The following is an 18,828-nucleotide window of genomic DNA, read 5'->3' on the forward strand; positions in this document are numbered from 1 at the left end:
AGGAAATAAGTGGGGACTAATCTAACTAGTGGACCACTTTTGTGAAGCATGGGATGCCTCACTTCACAGAATGAAAACAAGTGTTTGTAGGGAATTTAAATATGAAAGATGGTAAAAATAGTTTGAATTTTGTCAAGGCTCCTTGGGGACACTCTGGCTTCTAGTTTTTCTCTCTTTGTAAGAAAGAAAAATGAAGGTCTTCCCAAAGTGAGCACACTGAATCTCAGTTTCCTCATCTGTAGAAATGGAACCTGGCATTCCAGGACTGTTGTGGGTATAAAATGAGATCAGATGCATAGAGTACCGAACACTGTTCCTGGTACAGGGACCCTTAGTGCCCTCCTCTCCCTTTCTCACTGAGAGATGAAGAGCAAGATTTCAGAAACCTGGTCACGGAATTCCAGTTTCTGCACAATGATGGGGATGGGGCTAGGGATAGGTTTTGGGGGGATGGGAAGCAGTCCCTGATTCTAATCTCTTCATTAAATTTTTTAAAAAGCTCTCAGAGGGCAGGGATTAAATGAAATTGCTTATTTCTCATACAGTGGTTCCCCATGGCATTTAGAATTAAAGGCAAAATCCTAGCCAGAGCCCGGCTAGGATTCAGAACCCTCATTACCTCTCTTCTCTTGAGCTTCTCTTTTCTGCTGCTTTTGCTGTATGGAGTGAGAACAATGACAGTGCTGAAGAAGTATTTGTGAAATGACTTACTTCCACATGAACAAAATCTCACATGAGCTTGATTAATATTAGTGAAATAGTTCATCAAAGTTAAAATTCTTCAGATGATTTATACACCTGAAAAATTATTCAACAGTTAAAAAATAAGAGCATGGTAGCACCCAATGCAGTCAGGGCTTGGTAAAATTAATACACTAATATAGTACTGGTTGGTGTGCAGCTAGTTTTTATTTAATGATTGCAATTGGTGATATATATCAAAAACCATAAGAAAGATAATATCCTTTGATGTAGTAATGTTACTCATAGGAATTAAAGCTAATGAAAAAAATTGAAGAGGCGATATTAATAAAGATATTCTTTGTAGCATTACATATAATGGCAAAAACATTGAAACATTTGAATGATTAAACAAATAATGACTTATACATTCAATGGAATATTAAGAATAATTATACATAATAATTATAAAGATAATGGTAAAACTTATTTACAAAATAATGCTGAAAGGAATATTAAGTAGTATCCACACTATGATAATAATTATATGAATGTGAATATATATGGATAAGAATATGGACAAGAGTAATAGAAATATGTGGAAACTAAAAATTTATTTGTATTATATAAAATTATGTTGATTAAAATAAATATATGCTCATTATTTTTATCTAATACAAATATTTCTTTGCAATTAAATGAAGTAATAAATTAATAAATAATAAAATGTTATCTATTAGAAACTAATTTTATGGACTTTTTTAGTTTTCTGATTTTTTTTTTTTTTTTTTTTTTTTTTTTTCATTTTTTTTTTTTTTGTTTTGGCATATTATGGGGGTACAGATTTTAAGGTTTCAATAAATGCCCATTCCCCCCCTCCCCCCAAAAGTCTGAGTCTCCATCATGACCATCCCCCAGATGGTGCACATCTCACTCACTATGTATGTATATACCCGCCCCCCTCCCCCCTCCCACCTGCCCAATACCCTATTACTGTAGCACCTATGTGTCTACTTAGGTGCTACTCAGTTAATACCAGTTTGCTGGAGAATATATCTGGTGCTTGTTTTTCCATTCTTGGGATACTTCACTTAGTAGTATGGGTTCCAGCTCTAACCAGGAAAATATAAGATGTGCTATATCACCATTGTTTCTTAGAGCTGAATAGTACTCCATGGTGTACATATACCACATTTTATTAATCCATTCTTTGATTGATGGGCACTTGGGCTGTTTCCACAGCCTTGCAATTATGAATTGTGCTGCTATAAACATTCGAGTGCAGGTGTCTTTTTTGTAGAGTGTCACTGGATCATTTGGGTAGATGCCCAGCAATGGGATTGCTGGATCAAATGGTAGATTCACTTGTATCGCTTTAAGGTATCTCCATATTGCTTTCCACAGAGGTTGAACCAGTTTGCAGTCCCACCAGCAGTGTAGGAGTGTTCCTCTCTCTCCGCAACCACGCCAGCATTTATTGTTTGGAGATTTTTTGATAAAGGCCATTCTCACTGGGGTTAAGTGATATCTCATTGTGGTTTTGATTTGCATTTCCCTGATGATTAGAGATGTTGAGCATTTCTTCATATGTTTGTTGGCCATTCTTCTGTCTTCTTTAGAAAAATTTCTGTTCAAGTCCTTTGCCCACTTTTTAATGGGGTTATTTGATTTTTTCTTCCTAATTTTCGTGAGTTCTAAGTATATTCTAGTTATCAGTCCCTTATCGGATGCATAGGATGCAAAAATTTTCTCCCATTCTGTAGGCTGTCTGTTTACTTTCATGACTATTTCTTTGGCTGTGCAGAAGCTTTGTAGTTTGATCATGTCCCATTTATTTATTTTTGTTGCTGCTGTGATTGCCTTTGGGGACTTCTTCATAAACTCTTTGCCCAGGCCGATGTCTAGGAGAGTGTTTCCAACTTTTTCCTCTAGAGTTCTAATAGTTTCATATCTTAGGTTTAAGTCTGTTATCCAGCGTGAGTTGGTTTTTGTGAGAGGTGAAAGGTGTGGGTCCTGTTTTAGCCTTCTACAGGTGGCTATCCAGTTTTCCCAGCACCATTTATTGAAGAGGGATTCTTTTCCCCAGCGTATGTTTTTGTCTGCTTTGTCAAAGATGAGATGGCTATATGAGGATGGTTTTATATCAGGATTCTCACATCTGTTCCACTGGTCAATATTCCTGTTTTTGTGCCAATACCATATTGTTTTAATTACTACAGCTTTGTAGTATAGTTTGATATCTGGCATATTAATGCCTCCCATTTTGTTTTTGTTGCCTAGAATTGCTCTTGATATTCGGGGTCTTCTTTGGTTCCATACGAAGCGTAAAATTATTTTTTCTATATCTGTGAAGAATGCTGATGGGATTTTAATAGGTATTGCATTGAATCTGTAGATCAGTTTGGGTAGTATAGACATTTTGATGATATTGAGTCTGCCGATCCACGAGCATGGTATGGATTTCCATCTGTTTACATCCTCTGCTATTTCCTTCCTCAGTGTTTCATAGTTCTCCCTGTAGAGGTCTTTTACCTCTTTGGTTAAATATATTCCTAGGTACTTTAATTTCTTTGTTGCTATTGTGAAGGGAATTGAGTCTTTGATTTGGTTCTCAATTAGATTGTTGTTGGCGTATATGAATGCCTCTGATTTCTGTGTATTAATTTTGTATCCTGAGACTTTACTAAATTCATTGATCAGTTCCAGGAGTTTCTTGGTTGAATCCCTGGGGTTTTCTAGATACAATATCATATCATCAGCAAACAGTGAAAGTTTGATCTCTTCTGCCCCTATTTGGATACCTTTGATTCCATTTTCCTGTCTGATTGCTGTAGCCAAGACTTCCAGCACTATGTTGAACAGAAGTGGAGATAGTGGGCAGCCTTGTCTGGTTCCAGTTCTAAGTGGGAATGATTTCAATCTTTCCCCATTCAGTATGATGTTGGCTATGGGTCTGTCATATATGGCTTGTATCATTTTTAGGTATGTCCCTTCTATGCCTATTTTCTTAAGTGTTCGTATCATGAAAGGGTGTTGAATTTTGTCAAAAGCTTTTTCTGCATCTATTGAAAGGATCATGTGGTCTTTGTTTTTGCTTCTGTTTATGTGGTGAATTGCATTTATAGATTTACGTATGTTGAACCATCCCTGCATCCCTGGGATGAAGCCCACTTGGTCGTGGTGGATTATTTTTTTGATAAGTGTCTGGATTCGGTTAGCTAAGATTTTGTTGAAAATTTTTGCATCTATATTCATTAGGGATATTGGTCTGTAGTTTTCTTTTTTTGTTGCATCCTTTCCTGGTTTTGGTATCAGAGTAATATTCGCTTCATAAAAGGTGTCGGGGAGGTTTCCGTTCTTCTCGATGTTGTGGAATAGTTTCTGCAAGATAGGTACTAGTTCTTCTTTGTAAGTATGGTAAAATTCAGGTGTGAAGCCATCTGGACCGGGACTTTTCTTTTTAGGGAGATTTTTAATTGCTGTTTCTATTTCAGCTGTTGAGATTGGTCTGTTCAGGGAATCTATTTCTTCCTGGTTGAGCCTAGGGAGGCTGTGTGTTTCTAGAAATTTGTCCATTTCCTCCACATTTTCCAGTTTGTGTGCATAAAGATTTTTGTAGTATTCATAAATTGTATCTTGTATCTCTTTGGGATCAGTTGTGATATCTCCTTTTTTATTCCTGATGGAGCTTATTAGAGATTTCTCTTTTCTGCTTTTCGTTAGCTTAGCCAATGGCGTGTCAATCTTGTTTATTTTTTCAAAGAACCAACTTTTTGTTTTATTAATCTCCTGAATAGCTTTCCTGTTTTCAATTTCGTTTAGTTCTGATTTGATCTTGTTGATTTCACTTCTTCTGCTGGGTTTGGGGTTGGTCTGTTCTTCTTTTTCCAGCTCTTTGAGTCGTTTCATTAGATTGTCTATTTGTGATCTTCTTGCCTTTTGGTTATAGGCATTTATGGAGATAAACTTTCCTCTCAGAACTGCTTTAGCTGTGTCCCAGAGGAGTTGATAACTTGTCTCTCCATTGTCGTTTTCTTCATAGAAGTTTTTTATTTCCGTCTTGATTTCTTCATTTACGAAGTAATCATTTAGTAGGAGGTTGTTTAATTTCCACGTTTTTGTGTAGAAATGTGAGTTTCTGTTAGGGTTGATTTCTAGTTTTATTCCACTGTGATCTGAGAAGGTACATGGTATGATTTCTATTTTTTTAAATTTCTTGAGATTTTCTTTGTGTCCTAGGATATGGTCAATCTTAGAGAATGTCCCGTGAGCTGATGAGAAGAACGTATATTCAGTGGATTTTGGGTAGAATGTTCTGTAGATGTCTGTCAGACCCAATTGTTCTAGAGTTTTGTTTAAGTCCATTATTTCTTTATTAATTTTCTGTTTGGAGGATCTGTCTCGTGCCGTCAGTGGGGTGTTGAAATCCCCGGCGATTATGGAGTTGCTATTAATCCATTTGCTTAGCTCCAGTAAGGTTTGCTTTATGAATCTGGGTGCACCTAAGTTGGGTGCATATATATTTAAAATTGTTATCTCTTCTTGTTGGACTGTGCCCTTCACCATTATATAATGACCCTCTTTGTCTTTTACTACTTTTGTTGGTTTAAAAACTAAATCGTCTGAAATTAGAACTGCCACACCAGCCTTCTTTTGGCTTCTATTTGCTTGGAATATTGATCTCCACCCTTTTATTTTTAGTCTATGTGCATCCTTGCAGGTTAAATGTGTTTCCTGAAGACAGCATATACTTGGCCTGTATTTTCTTATCCATTCAGCCAGCCTATGTCTCTTGAGTGGAGAGTTTAAGCCATTCACATTTATTGAGAGAACTGATAGGTAAGGTAGATTACTGATCATTCTGTTGGGTTGGATGTTGTTGCTATGATTTCTGTCTTGAGCCATTGTAATATCTGGCCTTTAATATCTTTGGGTTTTGGTTGTTTTTATATCCGTGGATTATTATTATGATGTTCCGTGCATAACGCTGTTTTAAGTACTTCTTGTAGGGCTGGTCTTGTCTTGGTGAATTCTCTGAGCCTTTGCTTGTCTGCGAATGTTTTTATTTCTCCTTCATATATGAAGCTTAGTTTTGCAGGGAATAATATTCTAGGCTGGGCATTGTTTTGTTTCAAAAGAGTGAGAATGGGGCCCCAGTCTCTCCTTGCTTGTAAAGTCTCATTAGAGAAGTCTGATGTTATTCGAATTGGCTTTCCCTTGTATGTCACTTGCTTCTTTTGTCTTACAGCTCTTAGAAGGGCCTCTTTAGTTGATACTTTGGTCAGTCTGATGACTGCATGACGTGACGTCTTCCTGTTTGCATTGAATCTCCCAGGGGTCCTCTGGGCTTCTTGAACTTGTATATCGAGATTTTGAGCAAGGCTTGGGAAATTTTCCTCTATTATATCTTCAAAAAGCTTGTCCAGCCCTTGAGTGTTGTCTTCCTCCCCTTCGGCTAAACCTATGACCCTCACGTTAGGTTTTTTCACATAATCCCACAGCTCTTGTAGACTTTGCTCTTTTCTCTTGTTTCTCTGCTCTATTTCTGTGACTGATTTATTTAATTGGAAGGTGTTATCTTCAAGCTCTGAGATTCTTTCTTCTGCTTGATCTACCCTGTTCTTGAGACTTTCCACAGTATTTTGTAGTTCTCTGAGTTGATTCTTCATCTCCAGGACTTCGGTTAAAGTTTTCTTCACTGTGTCAATCTCTTTGTTGAACCTTTGTTCCATTTCTTGGAGGTTTTTTGTGTTTTCTTGGTGTTGGTTATTGAGTTGTTGTTGCAGCTGGGTGAGTGTTCTTATGATCCACATACGAAATTCCTTTTCTGTCATATTGGTTGCCTGATTTTGGTCGGTGTCCGTTTCTAGGGGGCTGGTGCTCCTCCTTGGGGGTGTGTTTTCCGTTTGGTTCTTCATATTTCCTGAGTTCTTTCGCTGATTTCTTCCCATGTCGATCAGTTGTTGTTTCTTTCCTTAGGTTATTGTTTGGGTATTCACACACCTTGTTTAGTTTCTGAGGCGTTAGGTGGTGCCTGTGGGTGAAATTGGACCACTCCCTGTATATTGAGTCAGTGGGTGCCGTGGAAAGGCTGTGCAAGATGCCGTCCCTGTCAGTAGGTGGCGTTTGCTTGAGGAACAGGCTATGGTGTTGATTTTGAGTCCTGTTATCAGCTCTCGTTCTGGGCGGAGCTGGGTTGGATAAGCCTGCCCTCAGGCCGTTAGCAGGGGTCAAAGTTCTGTTCTCTGCTGTCAGGGCGGGGCTGGAATGGTCCCGCTCAGCCAGAAAGTCTGGGTGTGGGGGTGGGGCTGTCTGAGACCCACAGTCTGCAGCAGGCCTCGCTTCTTTCCACCCTCCCCAACTCCGCAGCTACTCCTGGGCCTCTGCCAGCAGGCCAGACCACAAGCCACCAGGCCTCCCCGGACTGTGATGCCGGCGGGGAGGTTCCCTGCACAGGAACGCCACCTGGGTTGGGCGCACGGCCTCCTCCTGGGAGGAGGGTTGCCCTCTAGGACGCCGATCCACCCCTGGAGGCACACAGACCTCAGTAGGCTGTTCACGTATAATCCTTCTGTGCCCCGGGCAATGCTAGCCCTCGGTGCAGGGGATCTGGTCTGCAGGTCCGACCTCTGGGTCCCAGAGTTCAAACTGTATTCCCACCAGGGAGAGGATTTCCGGTCCTAATTCACCCACAGGGAGCCCAAGCTGGGTCTATGTCTCTCAGCCTCTGAGTCGGCACCGTTTTCCTGGGAACACGGTGCCAGCAGCACCTGGGAGGGCGGGCGGGGTCCCAAACGGGAAGGTCCCGTTCCCTGGAGGTGCCTCTGGCTGGTGGCTGTATTGTCTCTCTTGGCAGCCGCGGGTAGGGTCGGCGGAGGGGAGGAGGAGGCAATATGGCGCCTGCCGCGCGGCTCTCCGTGCACACGGAGGTGCCCGGAGGAAGTTGGGAACCTGGTGCCACGTCTGCTACAGGCTCACCGTTGGCAGGCGGCGGCAGTCTCTGGGCTGATGTCCGCAGGTCTCTCCACCCGCTGGGGAGCCCACCAGCAGTCCCGAATGCAGGGGAGGGGAAACAGCGAATCCACCTACCCTTGCCGCTGGTCTCCGGGCTGCTCCGGTGGTCTCAGCCTCCAGTTCTCCTCCGCAGCCTCCTCCCGTGGAGTCTCCCGGGGTCTCAGGTACCCCTCCTTCCGGCCCTTGTCCGCTGTATGCTCGTCTTCTTGCTTCTTTCCTCTAGTTTCTGCTAGAATCGGTCTTTTCTGCAGAGACCCTCTGTCTGGCCGTGTTATTCGTCCGCCATCTTGCTCCGCCCCCCAGTTTTCTGATTTTTATTTGGAAAAACCTTTTGCTTCTTCCTATTGAAATGTGCAAGTGAGGAGACAGTTGTTGTTTTTTATATGGGAAATGAAGGTGCAATTCCTTTAGTTCTTTCTGTTTTTTGCTATACTTTTCTTTCAATCAAAAATAGCCTCTCCTCAAATATCACCTGTAATTACTCATCCTTCATTGTTTTCTTAGATGCCTATCCTCCAAGAAGCTTTCTGAAGCCTTCCTCAGTTACTATTCCATTGATTGATACATAGGAGATTAACAAAAAACCTTGCATACTCACCCATCCATCCATCTGTCCATCCATCGAATCAATGAGAAGATGAAGCTTCTCCAATTCCTCAATGATTATTTGGAATTTAAGATATTCATTTGAGACTTTAAAATCTATTTTTTGAAGACATTGGCAGAGGAAAATGGCAGCATCTATTTTTTCTTCTTCTTCTTCTTTACTGATCATTTATTTTGGCCATAATTCCTTGTGGAGCCTTTGTCTAATTCAGCTACATTTCTCATACACCATGAGCCAATGGCTCAGGTTACCTTTATTGCACTGGAATCCAGCTTTAGCATTTTTCCAATATCTGGTGAAAATATCTGTTCATATAACAGAAACTCCATTATAGCTACATGTGGAAGGTCTGAGGTAATGTCTCCTTTCTCAAAAAAGCTTCAGTTTAGAATTTTCCAGAGTGACTGACAAAGCAGTTGGTTTTATGTCTGAGATGCCCCATTCCCATTGGGTTGGATAACGTTGGTGAGAACAGACAGGATGGATTTTGAGTGGCTACCATACTACTGTCAGTGCAAGATTTCCAGTTTCTGGTTCACAAAAGAATTCCTAATAACACACAGAAAGGAAAATGATAGAAGTTCTCTATGACTGCAGTCCCCAATCCCTGGTCAGTGGACTGGTACTGGTCCATGGCCTGTTAGGAACTGGACCGCACAATAGGAGGTGAGCAGTGGGAAAGTGAGTGAAGCTTCATCTGTATTTACAGCCACTGCCCATCACTCGTATCATAAGCTCTACTTCCTGTCAGATCAGTGGCAGCATTAGATTCTCATAGGAGTATGAACCCTACTGTAAACTGCACATGCAAGGGATCTAGCTTGCACACTCTGTATGAGAATCTAATGCTCAATGATCTGAGGGAGAGCTGAGGCAGTGATGCTAGTGTTGGGGAGCAACTGCAAATACAAATTATCATTAACAGAGAGAGTTGACTGCACAATAAACACAATGAGCTTGAATCATCCTGAAACCATCTCCCCCCGGCCTGGTCCATGGAAAAATTGTCTTGCATGAAACTGGTCCCTGGTGCCAAAAAGGTTGGGGACCACTGGTCTAGGATAAGTGGATGGGGAACACAAACACAGAATAGTGTTTCTTGAGTGACAACAGTGTGCCATATCTGTAGACATTGTTTTTAATATCACATCGCGATCTCAAAAAAGGCCATATGATTTCTCAGATGGTATTAGCCAAGCTGAAAGACATAAAAAGAAAGCAAAAACTTTGTGATTGTTAATTTTATATCTCAATTTGACTTCGTAAAGGGATACCCAGAAAGCTGATAAAGGATTATGTTTATTCTTTTAGTCTGTTTTAAGAAGAAATTGCCATTTGCATCAATGGACTGAGTATGGAAGACTCACTCTTACCAATGTCAGTGGACAGTACCTGGGTAGAACAAGAAGGTGGAGGAAAGGTGAATTAGCTCTTTCCTCTGGAGCTGGGACATTCATCTGTTCCTGCCCCTGAACATCAGAACTCCAGTTTTTGGGCATTCAGATTCAGGTGTACACTAGCAGACCCTGGGTTCTTGGGCTTTTGGCCTGGAACTGAGACTTACCCCATTGGTTCCCTTGGTTCTCAGGCCTTTGGAGTCAGACTAAATAATACCACTAACTTCTCAGGTTCTCCAGCTTGCATAAGACATACAGTAGGACTTCTAAGCCTCCATAATCATGTGATTTAATTCCCATAATAATCTCTTCACATCTGTCTATCTACCCATCCATCAACCCATTAACTGTTGGTTCCTTTTTCTCTGTAGAAACTTGACTAATATAAACTTGGAACAACAACAACAAAAATCACTCAGCAAATAATTGACAGAGCCCACTCTCTGCTGAGCAGGTAGTGTATAATGATGATATTCTATGCAAGTCCCAGGACAATGCTTTTTGGCATCAGGACCAAATATAGGATAGAGTGACTAGGTAAAAAATGAGAAGATGTTTTACTGAAGACCAGGCTAGTTCACCCTATTCTTTTTGTGTAGTTCCTATGTAGACAATATAAATCTATGCAGCTGAAGCTCTTGATTTTGGAATGCCTTAACTTTCAACTGCCTGACCTTGAAGATGTTTTTCTGGTAGTTGAAGTCTCTCTTGCTTAATTACTCATTAAGCAGGCTGGAAGTGTTACAGAAATGGTATTGGGACCCCCCTTCCAACCAATGACCAATGGGAGTTGGTGGATAAATATTCCAGCTGCTTCACCCAGAGTGAGAGGACTCTGAAGTGAGAGTTCTACACTGATTCCCAGAGTTCCCAGTGGGACTAAATTCTAGGTCCCCACAGTCACAACTAGCATAATAACATACCCTTTAATAGCTACCTTTCTTCTTTAGTTACTTCCATAATTTCCTAGTATGTGCTGGTATCATCTATCAGATATACTACTTGCACTCAAATTCCTGTCTCAGGTGAGCTTCTGGGAGTCTCCAAAGCTGCATTTGGTAGGAGATATAACTCAAGTACAGAAGAAGAATGTAGAGCCTGTGAGTAGTAGAGCTCTATAAGGCTGCCTATCACCTTTCTAAGAATAACTCCCAATTTATATATTGAAAATTATAATATGTATTTTCTAACACCACATCTTAAGAGTTTGGCAAATGACAGCCCATCAGCCAAATTCAGTATTTTGACTATTCGTTTTTATTCCCTATAACCTGCAAGGTAAGAATGGTTTTTACATTTTTAAGTGGTTGTTATATAAATACTCTAGGAAGTACAAATTGTTATATAAATTATGTAAGTTGTTACATATATAACTTATGTAAGTTGTCATATATGTATCTTAAATATTGCCTCTTTGTCCATAAAACCTGAAGAAATTACTATCTGGGGGCTCAGAGCAGAATGGTTGACTGGAGACACCAGCTGCCAGAGTATCTCAGTAAGAAGGAGAAGTTTTAGATGAAAGAGAAAAAAGGAATATACAAACAGAGATCAGGTGTGGATCTGAGGGAAGAGTGCCAGAACCTTCAGGAGACTCCATGGAAAGAATTTTCAGAGTAGAAAAGAAAGGAGAAAGGTATGGGCAGAGATCAACCCTGAAGAGTCTTGGAGTCCAGTGAGAAGGGTAAATGAAACAATTTGTTTTTCCCTCCCTCATATCTCTAACATTTGGCAGATTCCTGAGCTGCTAGAGAGAATTTCTACCCACAAGAGCCCAGAGACTGCTACCACCATTGAGGTAGGAGCTTTTTGTGGACAGGACACCAGGCTCCCAGCATACCTGGGGTGCCTCTTGTCTCTACATACCTGAGCCAGGACAGCAGGTGCCATATTGCTTCTTTGCCCACCATGAGCCTTTGTCCTCCCCAGGTCCTTCAACTCCCCAAGTTTTGTCTTGCTTGCTCTCACACAGATATTTCCCAACTCTGGCCAAGACTATAGGAGCCACAGGGGCCCAGTGGCTCCCAGGTGATCTACATCACTCCAGTGCCTGTACATGCTGGGTGGGTGGCATCCTAGATTGAGGGACATATGTGACCAGAGTGCTAGCTTTCCTCCATCCAGACTCTTTTTCTCTCCTTCCCCTCCCCTAACTGCAGCTACCAAGAGAAACAACTGAGATACCACACTGAGGCTTCCACAGAGTGGGGCTCAGACTTTTCCTCTTGGGGTCTTGCCATGAACTGAGGGGTGCTCAGACCATGAGCTTCCTATCCATTGGCCCTCCCTGGTACTGTTTTCCAGGTGACTCTATTAGGGTGGGGCATGCCCTGAGGTAGCAGGACATCCAACCTGCTTGGGCATCCTGTGTGCAACTTGGGACCAGCATGCTTCTCCTTGGCATGGTCAGGGATTGATCTTCAGGGACACAGAGACAGACCCACAGGTCAGATCCCATACCTCCAGGTCTCTATCATGTTGCTCAGGGGCAAGGAGGGGAGATTTGTGAATTAGATCTTCAGAGGCAAGGAAGCCCCCATGGGCAGATCAGTGGGGAGAGTGCAGTGTGGGTCCTAGCTGCAGCATGCTCATGGGGCTCCCTCCCTCTACAGGGTGCTACCCTCTCATCTCAAGCCAGGATCCTGGGCAGGATCCAGTACCAGTGTAAAATAATACAAAAATTAAGGTTCATAGTCTATATAAAATAATGGCTCCAGAAGTAAAAACAAAGCAATAAGGTTCTACCCAATGGGATGAAGAGAAATGCATCCCACTTATCAATCATTTCAATAAATATGAATGGCTTGATTTGTCATTCAAGAGCCATAGGCTGGCTGAATGGCTAACAAAATATAAGCCAAAAATCTGCTGTTCCAAGGAAGCACACCAACCAACAAGGACTCATTCAGACTCAGGTGCAAGGATGGAAAAAATATTCATGCAAATGGAAATCAAAATAAAGCAGGTGTAGCCATTTTCATATCAGATAACAGACTTTAAATCAACAATAGTAAAGAAAGACAAAGAAAGTCATTAAATAATGGCTAGGGGAGTAATTCATTAAGAAGACATAACAATACTAAATACTTATGCACCTAACACAGGTGTGCCCACATTCATAAAGTAAACCCTATTAGATATAAACAAAGTGATAAACAGCAAAATCATAATTGCTGAGGACTTCAGTATCTTACTGACAAAACTGGACAGATCCTCCAAGCATAAAATAAATAAAGAAACACTGGACTTAAAGGGGACTCTAGAGCAAATGGGTCTAATAGGCATCTGCAGAACACTGTACCCCAAAACTACTGAATATACATTCTTCTCATTAGTACATGGAACATTCTCTGGGATTGACCACATCTAAGGCCACAAAACATGTCTCAGTTAATTCAAAAACAAAACAAAACAAACAAACAGGAAATTATGCCATGTATGTTCTCAGATCACAGTGGAATAAAATTAAAAATCAACTGTAACAGAAACACTCATTCTATACAAAGTCATGGAAATTAAACAACATATTGCTGAATGATTATTGGGTCAAGAGGAAATTAAGATGGAAATCAAAAGATTCCTCAAACTAAATGACAAAGGGGACACAAGTTATCAAAATCTATGTGATTCACCACATAAACAGAAGCAAAAACAAAGATCATATGATCATCTCAATTAATGCAGAAAAAGCATTTGACAAAATTCAGCACTCTTTAATGATAAAAATTCTTAACAAAATAGGCATAGATGGAACAAAGTTCAAAATTATAAAAGCCATATACGACAAACTCATGGCCAGCATCATACTGAATGGGGAAAATTGGAATGCATCCCCACTTAGTACTGGAACAAGAAAAGGATGCTCACTGTCACCACTTTTATTCCACATATTGCCAGAAGTTGTAGCCAGAGAAATCAGGCAAAAGAAGGAAATTAAGGGTATCCAAATGGGGAAAGAGGAATTAAAACTCTTGCTCTTTGCTGTTGATATGATCTTATATCTAGAAAACCCCTAATATTTCACTAAGAGAGTCCTGGAATTAATAAATAAATGTAGCAAATTCTCAGGCTACAAAATCAATGTAAACAAATCAGTTACATTCCTATACACCAACAACAGTCAAACTGAGAATAAAATCAAAGACTCAATATCTTTCACAATAGCTACAAGGAAAATAAAATACCTAGGAATATAGTTAACCAAGGAGTTGAAAGATATCTATAAAGAGAACTATGAATCAATAAGGAATGAAACTGCAAATGATGTAAAGCAAGTGAAAAAACATATGCTCATAGATCAGAAAAATCAACACTGCGAAAATGTCCATACTACCCCAAATGATTTACAGATTCAATGAAATTCCCATCAAAATAATAATGCCATTTTTCACAGATCTAGAAAAAATAATTCTGCACTTCATTTGGAACCAGAAAACAGGCTGAATAGCCAATGCAACTTTAAGTGAAAGGGACAAATCTGGAGGCATCACTTTACCAGACTTCAAGCTATATTACAGAGCTATAGTAAACAAAACAGCATGGTACTGCCACAAAAATGGAGACATAGACCAATGGAACAGAACAGAGAACGCAGATATAAAACCATACACATATTGTCATCTAATCTTTGACAAAATAGACAGCAATATACACTGGGGAAAAGAATCCCCACTGAATAAATGGTGCTGAGCAATTGGATTGCCACATGTAGAAGAGTGAAACATGATCCATGTCTCTCACCATTCACTAAAATTAATTCAAGATGAATAACAAACTTAAATTTAAGACATCAAACTTTTTAAATTTTGGAAAAATATTTAGGAAAAAGTCTTCTAGATATTGGTCTAGGCAAAGAATTTAGGAAGAAGACCCTAAGGGCAATCACAGCAATAACAAAAATAAATAAATGTGACTTGATTAAATTAAATTAAAAATAAATAAATGTGACTTGTTCCTTCTGCACAGCCAAGAAACCAATCAACAGAGCAAATAATCAACCTATAGAATGGAAGGAAATATTTGCATGCTATACACATGATAAAGGAATAATGACCAGAATCTTCAAAGAACTGAAGAAAATCAGTAAGAAAAAAATCAAACAACCCCATTAAAAAGTGGGCAAAAGATCTGAACAGAAGCTTTTCAAAAGAAGGTAGACAGGTGACCAATAAACATACCAAAAAAATGTTCAATGCCACTAATTTCAGAGAAATACAAATCAAACCCCAATGAGATATCACCTATCTCCAGTGAGAATGGCTTTTATCAAAAACTTCTAAAACAATAGCATGAATGTGGAGAGGAAAGAACACTTATACACTGTTAGCAAGACTGCAAACTAGTGCAACCTCTGTGGAAAATAGTATGGAGATTCCTCAAAAAACTAAAAGTAGACCTATGATTTGATCCAGCTGTCCCACTACTGGGTATTTACCCAAAGGAAAACATTTATTTTATTAAAAAGACACCGTGACTAGAATGTTTATTGCACCACAATTCACAATTGCAAAGATGTGGAATCAACCCAAGTGTCCATGAATTCATGAGTGTATTAATAAAATGTGGTATATGTATATCATAGAGTACTACTCATCCATAAAAAATGAATTATTACCTTTGGGGACAATCTGGGTGGAACTTAAAGATTATCCTCCTAAGTGAAGTATTGCAAAAATAGAAAAACAAACATCACATGTACTCACCATTCGATTGGAATTAACTGATCATCACTTGTGTACCGAGATGGAAATAAAATTCAATGGAAATCATGCAGAGGGGGGTGGGGAGGAGGGGATGGATGACATCATACCTAACAGATACAATGTATACTACCTGAGTGATGGGCACAGTTATAACTTTAACTCAAGCAGTAAAAAATCAATCCATGCAACCAAAACTTTTCTACTCTTGTAATATTTTGAAACAAAAATAAATTTAAAAAAGAATTTGCTATTTGCCCTTTACATAAAGTTTGTCAATCTCTGAGCTGGATAATAATACTTGGATATTTCACCATTTCCTTAAATACCACATTTATATTAACCATGTCAATCATGGTGGCTTACCCACCCAGAGCCCTAGGATCAAAGGGGACACTTATTCAGTGGTTGTTAATCTACAGGGTACAAACAACCCATGATGTATCCCTGTCCTGAAAACATGACCATGGTAAATCAGTTGTTTTGTTTTTGGAATTTGAAATAGGCAGCATGGAGGGCAGAAGGTACTTGGCAGGAACAGCTAGAATATTTTAAATGATCTGTAGAGAAAAGTCATGAAGTAGAATCAGGGTTGGAATATATTGGGATAGAAGGGTACAATGTGGGTGTAAAGTCAGAATTATGAGATACCAAGACAAGCAAATGTTATGAGGAAGCTGAAACATTGAAACCATGAGAAACAAGGAAGAGACATAAGAAGATTGTAACCCAAATGTCTTGACTCAAACAATTTCACTGCTTCTTGTGAATCCACTGAGGATAGTCATTTCTTCTTGATTGTAACCCCAGAACTAAATATTATTCAAATTTATCAAATAAAAATGATTAACATTCATTAATTAAATCAGCCCAATTGCTTTTTAATCTCATGTTCCAATAGAATATTTTTAATTGACTTTTGTTGCCATTTAATTTGCATATTGTTAAAGTAGCTCTTGATGAGTTTGCACCTTGACTCTTCAATTGAATTAGAAGATCCACAGGCCAGCAACAGTGGTAGAGACATCTTTATACCATTCTTTTTACAAATTATAGTATAGTCATTAAATACTGAATGAATATTTGCTGATTAGCTCATCAGTGCATTTAAAAATATTTTTTCTTTTGCTTTGCAAGAGGACATGTGGAGTATATTTATATCAAAACACTGTCTTAAGTAGAGTATAGGATCTTTTACCCACACATATAACTCTCTACCTCCACTAGTTCTTTCTAAGACATTATCTGTATACTATGTTTGGTGATTTTGCTCATTCTTTTTCATCTCCCTGTGAATTATTTTCATCTTTAAAGTTCCATAAATTGTCCCTGGGACATGGTTTTGAACAATTACAGTCACTTTGATTCCTAGCACTAGCATCACAAAAGGATCATCTCTCAAAATGCTACATTATCCCATGAAATAATAGATTATGTATCAATCAGAGGTAAAATGTTTTGTTCTTGGGAATCAAACATACATCAATAATTTTTAATATGACAAATACTCAGATTACTTGGCATGTACCTTCTAAACATGATTTACCTTTAGACAGTACCATTATGAAATGTTTTAGTGTTAGGGCCCAACAGTATTCTTGGAGGAAAATTGTGTGGTAGGATATCTGTGAAATGCTGTCAGAAAGCAGAGTCAATCCAGAAGAAAAATACACTTATATTTTTGCGGTAATTTGGCCAGGGCTTGGAGGTGTGGGGACTTTTCTGGTTGCCTTCCCAGTTCTTGCAGGTTTTGGTTCCTGAAGTTACTGCCTCACTTGGTTTTGCCTGTGCCAGAGAATGTCACTGTTCCCTGTGCTCAATCTTGTCTCCAACTTATTTAGCTAGACGGCTCTGGGCACATCCAGTAAGAAGCCAGCCACAAAAATGAGCAGTTGCTGTTTATAAAGTCCACACATTGTTATATAATCCAGATGACAGCACAAGTGGGAAATGCTGTTAATATTTAGCTTTTACCACAGGTTTAACACTTGCAGACAGCAAATGTGTTGCTGGGATGTCCAGTTTTACATTAGGCAAAGTCCTGGTAGAAATGGAAACTTTATGAGCTGGGTCTATTGCATTAAAAATTTTATTGTGGCATTTACATGCTGAGGTACCAAGAGGGTGGGAATTGGGCAAATGTGAACAGCCAAAGCCCTTGGCTGGTTTGGCCTTCATTCAGTGCGATGAGATATTGAGCTATGTGTTTATGATAACATAGTTTCTTCTTCTAAATATGAAGCTGGATCTGTTTGCTGTTGGATCATTTATATAACTAACTCTTATCTCTCAAGGAACATATCACCGTAGCTAGAAAAGCCATTTAAATATGGCAAGGAAAATAACCAAAATAAAATGCATTTAAAACTAAAATAACCATGGATCTCTTGCTTTTGTTAACTTATGAAATCTCATAGAACCAGCATCTGTCTTTATATTTATCCATATTTTATAAAATTTTATCATATAGAAGTGTATTTGGATCCAAGTTACAGGAAATGTGACTAATGGTGGGATTTTCTCATATAACAAGAAGCTTTCAGGTAATACTAGTTCAGTGGTTCAATTATGTCAAGGTTCAAATATGACTTACTTGGCTTTTCTCTGATAGGTTCAGGTGGTTATTGCAACTCCAGGCATCATTTCCATATTCAGATGAAGAGGGTGGAAAAGGTGAGCTGTGACTTTTTTCTTTTTAAACCAAGAAAACAAAGGCTTTTCATGAAGCCTCAGACAACATCTTCAGATATTTCACAGGTTAAAACTTGAACCATAGCTAACCTAATGGCAAGGAAAATAGAGCATAAGATGGTAATGATTGGCTTAAAACAACTGTGGTTAATGACTCAGGAGTTAACATATCTCTATCCAGAACAGAATCCAGGTTCTGTGGGCAAAGAAGGAAGGGGTTCTGGGCACTGGAAATGTATGTGGCAATGTCTGCCAAAATGTCCTTCAGGGCCACTCAAATCTCTTCCTATAATCCCATTGGTTTCCTCATATTTGTTTCTCCTTTCTCTTGTTTATCTGACCATCCACATAATTTTTCAGTGAATTTTAATATAGTATCCAAGCCAACAAGTTAATGCTGAATTAGCTATTTATAAAAAAATACACAAATTTCAGGGTAGGAAAAGAATGCAAATAAAAAAGTTGCAGGTAGAATAATTTTTGAGTCTTGCCTCAATCCCTGTATCTTACTACAAGTGTGATTTAGATTTAGCCTCCTTAAATCTCAGTTTTATCATTGAAAAATGAATGCAATAATAATAATGCTTGAATCAGAAAATGGTTTTGAGGATTAAATGCATGGCAAATGCCTGTCAAAGTGCCTTGCCCATGGTAAAGCACTCATTACATGTTTGCTATAGTAAAATAGTCATTGGTTAAAGCTTAAAGTCTATTTTTATGCCACTGTTTTATACAATTT

The sequence above is a fragment of the Microcebus murinus genome, chromosome 7 (genome assembly GCF_040939455.1).
Source record: "Microcebus murinus isolate Inina chromosome 7, M.murinus_Inina_mat1.0, whole genome shotgun sequence".
In the NCBI taxonomy this organism is placed as follows: domain Eukaryota; kingdom Metazoa; phylum Chordata; class Mammalia; order Primates; family Cheirogaleidae; genus Microcebus; species Microcebus murinus.